Consider the following 7,520-nt stretch of genomic DNA (forward strand, 5'->3'; position numbering starts at 1 on the left):
TGCCGGAAAGAAACACAGACGAAACTGCCACGAGAAAACGCAGACGGAACTGCAACGAGAGAACACAAACGGAACTGCCACGAGAGAACGTAGATGAAACTGCCACGAGAGAATGCAGATGGAACTGCCACGAGAGAACGCAGACGGAACTGCCACGAGAGAACGTAGACGGAACTATCCTCTTCAAGGAGGATACCATAGGTCTGATACCATGTTAAAAAACAAGAGATTAAACTAGACGTAATCTTATTTCTAATATGTTACTTAACAAGAGAGTATGCTGATAGTTAGTTAGAGAAAACTGATTAGAGTAGTTAGATATTTATGCTAATCAGTAGTTAACCAGCTGTGTATAAATATAGGAAGATCAGTTATGTAAATGTGTGATTCATCATTTTAATACAAGTTCACATTTCCACTCAATCTTCTCTCTGGTTTTCATATCATCTGCATTCTTTTCCCGTTCTCATGCGCAACCTTCAACATGGTGCGGTGAGCAATTGAAGAGAGAGTGGCTTGATCTTCGATTCACGAGCATCAATCGTGGTTGGAGAGAGATGATGGATCCAGGTTCCTCTTCAAGACTAATTTCTCTTAGTTCAAGTTCTCTTCGAGCGTTCTGATTTCTTTTTTCCAAGATTCTTCGATTTTCGATCTCATCTCTTTCTGCAATTTCTTCTTTGATCTCCAATTTCTCCTTCTCCTACAACTTCTTGTCCTCTTTTAAACTCACACCGCAGAGCTTGATGAGAGCCTAATTACTTCATAGTTCGACGAGTCATATCGAAGCGATTAGGTGTTCCGATCAACGAGATTGAAAGAGGAAGGTTCAGATCTGTACACCAGATCCACAGTTCCGTCGTTATGAGCTCCGATTCAAGTTCTAGTGGAGTGCAATTTCCCGCCATGGACGCAACTCAGTTTGCTGCATTCTTTAATCAAATCGCCGCGATCCAATCACACATCAGCAAAAGCGCGAATCCGAGTCAGGATCCTACAAATCCGTACTTCATTCTCCCTTCTGAGAGTCAAGGTATACCTCTCACTTTTGTTGTTCTGACTGGATCAAACTATGGAGCCTGGAGTAGAGCTATGCTGTTAGCTCTCAAGTCGAAAAATAAGCTGAAATTCATAGATGGTAGTATTGAAAAATCGGATAGCTCAGATCCATTGTTTGAGGCGTGGGAGAGGTGCAACACATATGTCGTTGGTTGGATTAACCTCTCACTAAGCCCAGATATCTACCAAAGTGTCTTGTGGAACAATTTAGCCTATGAGATATGGGATGAGCTAAAGCATAGATATTATCAGGGGGACAAATTTTGAGTGGCTGAATTATATGAGGAAGTGTATGCACTCAGACAAGGAGACATGAATGTGACGAGTTACTATACCAAGCTCAAGTCAATTTGGGAAGAAATCGACAATTTCATAATCTTGCCACAATGTAACTGTGATAAAAGGTGTTCGTGCGCCTTATCTATAATTAGGAAGCAAAGAGAGGAAGATAAGGTGACAAAGTTTCTTCGAGGTTTAAATGAACAACACTCCACTATTCGATCACAAATAATGCTCATGGATAGTTTACCAAATATGAATGCGGTCTTTGCTATGATCACGCAGCAAGAATGACAGTTTCTCAGTCCTGACTCTACCTCGGACATTAAGGTTTTGACTAGCTCTGCTCATCCCTTTAACACTGCGTCGCCTTCACTAGGTAGAGGGAGAGGGAGAGGCAGAGGAGGTAGATTTCAGCCTGGGAGAGGACAAGGTGGCAGAAGTAGGCTGCAGTGCACTTTTTACAACAAGACTGGACATAGTGTTGATACCTGTTACAAGAAACACGGGTTCCCCCCAACTTTAGACAACGATATGAATATTCCAACTCTCAAAACACTGCCACACCAGTCCTCAATTGCATGTCAGCAAATGCAGGTACTAAGGGTATTAATGATGAGCTCAGTACCAATCAAGGCCAATTGGAAGCGAGTGAAATCACAGGGGTTGGATTCACTCCAGATCAAAGGGAAGCCCTACTAGCTCTACTTAGCAAGCAAGAGGTCAAGCATCTCCAAAGTGTCAGCCAGATTACAACACAACCTCAACCATCACCTCATCAAGGTAGAATGGTTCATCTTTTGCATTTCAATTCTCACATACATGCTCTAGATGTATGCATTCAAAAGCATAAACCCTGGGTAATAGACATTGGTGCCACGGACCATGTCTCATATAACATCAAAGATTTCAAAGATTTTCGAAAAATTGAACCAATAATTGTTAGATTACCCAATGGTGCCCACACTACCAGCTGCATCATGGGCACAATTGTGTTTTCTGGCACATTATTTCTCGCAAATGCATTATACATCCCTTCATTCAATTTTAAACTAATCTCAGTCTCAAAACTGACATCATCATTGCATTGCAAAATGAGTTTTACCGATGAAATGTGTGAGATACAAGATCGACACACTTTAAAGATGATTGGTGCAGCTAGAAATATTGATGGTCTATACATTTTGCACCACGAGGTTCAAGGACCAACACATGCATCACACATTACTGCACTCATCCCTCATACATCTCAAAAAAATTTGTGGTATGATAGACTAGGACATCCATCTAATAATAGGTTAGCAACACTGAAACAACAGTTTGAATTTGTAGATTGTTCAATAAGCAAGGAGCCGTGTAATTCTTGTCATCTTGGCAAGCAAAAGCGGTTAGCATTTTCTCATAGTGTTTCTGTCGCTGAAAATGTACTTGAGTTGATTCATTTGGATATTTGGGCCCGATCTCCATTCCTTCATTTTCTGGTCACAAATATTTTTTGTCAGTTGTGGATGATAAATCTAGATTTACATGGATTTTTCTTATGAAAACCAAGGCTGAAACAGCTCAATTGGTGAAGAATTTTATTAATTTTGTCAAAACTCAGTTCAATACAATGGTGAAAATAATCAGGTCTGATAATGGTGCTGAATTTTCAATGCCTTTATTTTATAACAATTTTGGAATTTTGCACCAATGATCTTGTGTTGAGAGTTGAGACACCACAGCAGAACGGAATCGTTGAGCGAAAGCATCAACACATTCTGACTGTGGCTCGCACCATTATGATTCATTCTCACTTGCCCAAAATCTTTTGGAGCTATGGTGTTGAACATGCGGTCTATTTGATTAACAGGTTGCCCTCACCATTCTTGACCAACCGAACACCCTATCAGGTTTTATACAATGCTCCACCAAATCTACTTCATCTTCGAGTGTTTGGTTGTCTTGCTTATGCTAATACTATTATGCGTAACAGAACCAAACTTGATCCAAGAGCAAGGAAATGTCTGCATCTTGGATTCAGGGAGGGTGTTAAGGGCGATCTGTTATTTGACTTACAAACCAAAGCATTATTCACTTCTAGAGATGTTCAATTTTATGAAGATTTGTTTCCATACTCTGAGGTTGAGGCTCAAAATGAAAATGCTAATACTCAATCTGAAAATACTAACACCAATTTTACAAATGAAAAATTTTTAGCTGACCAATTGTATATCACAAATCCAAACAATAATGCACATACACTCAATCAGGATCACATGATTCAGAATCATATTCAACATTCAACTCCTATGCATTCTAGTATTCATTTAGATAGTCTAGACAAAGATAACATCTCACTTTCGATGCCCCATGATAGTCCCATGCATCATTTGGAAGCTTTTGACAATCCTGACCATACATCACACACAAATATAGACACTAGTCCTAGATTAGATACACAGGTGCATGATTCACCTAGTCTCCCTACTCATGTTATGCTGAGAAGATCCACAAGAATTTCAAAACCGCCAGCTTACTTGAAAGATTACAAATGTATGACAGCCATCAATGAAAATTCAAAAACCATGTGAAACCTTCAAAGATATCCTATCTTATATTTTTTATCTTATCATTCTATTTTTCCTATGCATCTTGCATACTCATTAGCTATTCAAAGCATCGAGCCTAAGCGCTATGAAGAGGCGATATCTCAAGCTTGCTGGCAAGAAGCTATTAAGGCTGAACTGACTGCTCTGGATGAAAATAAAACCTGGAAGTTGACCTCACTCCCACCTGGCAAGAAGGCAATAGGATGTAAGTGGGTATTCAAGGTCAAGTATCATCCAGATGGTAGCGTGGAACGTCATAAAGCTCGCCTCATTGCAAAGGGATTCATGCAGGTTCCTGGAGTTGATTACAAGGATACCTTTAGCCCAGTTGTTAAATTGGGAACATTGCGAGTGGTTTTGGCTCTTGCTGCTGTGAAAGGCTGGCACTTGAAACAAATTGATGTTAACACTGCGTTTCTGCATGGTGACTTGGATGAAGAAGTTTACATGAAGGTGCCAGAAGGACTTCATGCAAAGCCAGGGCAAGTGTGAAAACTTGAGAAGTCACTATATGGATTGAAACAAGCTAGTAGATAATGGAATTCAAAACTCAAATATGTTCTTGTGGAGCTGGGTTTCAAGCAGTGCAAACCAGATTATAGTTTGTTCACAAAATCAACTCCAAAAGGATTTACAGCAATCTTAGTTTACGTTGATGATTTGGTTTTGGCAGGTGATGATCTTAGTGAGATTGAAAATGTGAAAAAGATACTTAATGATAGATTTCAGATCAAAGATATTGGGGACCTCAAATATTTTCTTGGCTTAGAAGTGGCTAGGTCACAGAAAGGAATTGCTTTGTCTCAACAAAAATATGTGCTGGATTTGCTTAAAGAAACAGGTTTTGAGGGATGCAAGCCTGCCCCAACACCAATGGATTATGGTGCAAAGCTTAGTAAGAGTGATGGGGAGCTGCTGTCTGATTCTACTCCATACCGAAGAATCATTGAGAAGTTGCTATATCTTTCGAACACTAGGCCGGATATAAGTTTCGCTATAAGGAAGTTGAGTCAATTTTTGGATTGTCCTACCATAGCGCATTTGCGAGCTGCTCATCGAATATTGAGGTACGTGAAAGGATCCCCAGCTGCTGGCCTTTTCTTCTCAGCCAAATCAGACTTGAATCTCACAGGCTTCTCAGACTCGAACTGGGCAGGGTATCCTGACTCCAGGAGGTCGATCTCAGCCTATTGCTTTTACCTTGGATCATCTCTTGTTAGTTGGAAGAGCAAGAAGCAACTTACAGTCGCTGCTTCCTCCTCCGAAGCAGAATATAGGGCGTTGGCGCTTGCAACTAGGGTGGTCCAATGGTTGAGTTATGTTCTTCAGGAACTTGGCGCACCACTTCAGAAGGCAACGAACATTTACTGTGATAGCAAGTCTGTTGTGTATATAGCCACTAATCCAGTCTTCCATGAGCGGACAGAGCATATCGAAGCGGATTGCCACATTCCGCGATAAACTACAAGAAGGCGTGATTACTCTGCTACCTATCTCTACACATGAGCAGGTTGCAGACATTTTGACTAAGCCACTAGCACCAGGTCCTTTCCATTACATCCATAGTAAGCTTGGGCTGCTGAACATCTTCGCGGTCAGCACTCCAAGCTTAAGGGAGGGTGTTACTTAACAAGAGAGTCTGCTGATAGTTAGTTAGAGAAAACTGATTAGAGTAGTTAGATATTTATGCTAATCAGTAGTTAGCCAGCTGTGTATAAATATAAGAAGATCAGTTATGTAAATGTGTGATTCATCATTTTAATACAAGTTTACATTTCCACTCATTTTTCTCTCTGATTTTCCTATCCTCTGCATTTTTTTTCCGTTCTCATTCTTATAGCCTTAATTTGATTAGGTCATTCTTAAAGAAATTCGCCTCTAATCAAAGTCCTAATACTTAAACTCGAGATATCAAATATGTTTAGTCGCCTTTAATTTTTGTTTTTTTTTGTGACTGAAATAAACTAAACAAAGAAAAACAAAACAAACAAAACAAGGAACTGTTTAAATAGAGGGACAGTCCCGTTTAAGACTACTCTTAAACTCCTCCCAAGGTGAAAGAAGCTCCACATGTGAAAGTTGTAACTTCATCGCCATCTTTGCCATAGTATCTGCCACTGTGTTTGCATCTCTCATAATCAAACGAAAGTCAACACGCCAATTCCAATGCATGATATCTCTTATTTTGAGTACCAATGGATCAATAAACCTAAAACCATCTTGAATAACAAGATTAAATGCTTCCACACAATCCGTCTCACAAATAACATCTCGTTGACCCACATCTCAAGCTAAGAGATATCCTCTCCAAATGGCAAACAATTCTCCTTGAAGAATACTATTCCCAACCAAATAGCTGCTTACACAACCACAAGTAACCATTGCGTGAGTCATAGACTTTGGCAGCAGACCCACACCAATACCAACCCACTTCCGGACATACTTGTTCATCTGGATTGTAAGAGAGAATATTACGCCTTTAATTTTTGTTTGGCCCTACATAAATGCTTCACCATTTAAATTAAATGATTAAATTATGCCAATAACTTTATTCATATCAAGGTGACAAATGTTTTAATTTATGCTATATAGATAACTAGATATATTACAAAAAATTTAACCAATTTAACTAGATCTAATAATTATAATAATTAACTTATTTATCTACTTTAAAAAAATATTACAAAATTTAGTATGTACAAATATTTTTGGGTCGGGTTATATGAATTACATAAAACATATTTAGTTAGACTTTAGTTGAACTTTTATTAGTGTTCGTCTTTGCGTGCATGCTTATGATTTTACAAACTATTTGATTTGTTGTCATTATCTTTTTTATTAACAAAATAAAAATTTTAATGCACATAAAATTAGTATTTACAAAGAGGAATAGATTTTGTCCGCAAAATTAGATCTTGACGAATCATATTTGATTTCATCCAATCTTCCCCTTGTTATTCGATTGTTTGAAAATCTGTAAGACAAATATAATTGGTTGCAAGCAGAAACGAAGTGAAACTTTTATAAATAAATTTCATATATAATTTTAGACATTGCATATCATAGCCGTGGCGTGAAAATTTATGGACCAAATTAACAGCTAATTAAATAAGCATTATTTGAAGGGATTTGCTAACTTTATAAGGAGACCACTTTAATAAAAACACTAAAAATATCTTATTTTTAAAGACGTTTATATGTGTTTGTTATTATTGGATATCTTTATTAAACCGGTTAATAATTTAATTTTTAATAAATCAGAACAAAATTGGTTTATTATAGTAATAATAATAAACTCAATTGTCTGCATTATAATTGTTAGACCCGATTTGATCCGATCGAATTACACAATCTAAACCGAATATCGTTAAATTTTTTTATAAAAAGATAAATATATCCCTAATTTTTTGTTTTGTGGACATTTAAATTCCTAAAAATTTAAAAATACAATTAAATTTCTAAAAAAAATAGATTTATTGTTATTGTTATAAAAAAATCGATTTTATTCTAATTTATTAATAAATTAAAAAATAACCGATTCATTAATACGTCAAATAATAATGCGATACGTAAACGTTTTTACAAAAAAAA

This window comes from Arachis ipaensis, chromosome B06, assembly GCF_000816755.2.
Source record: "Arachis ipaensis cultivar K30076 chromosome B06, Araip1.1, whole genome shotgun sequence".
In the NCBI taxonomy this organism is placed as follows: Eukaryota; Viridiplantae; Streptophyta; class Magnoliopsida; order Fabales; family Fabaceae; genus Arachis; species Arachis ipaensis.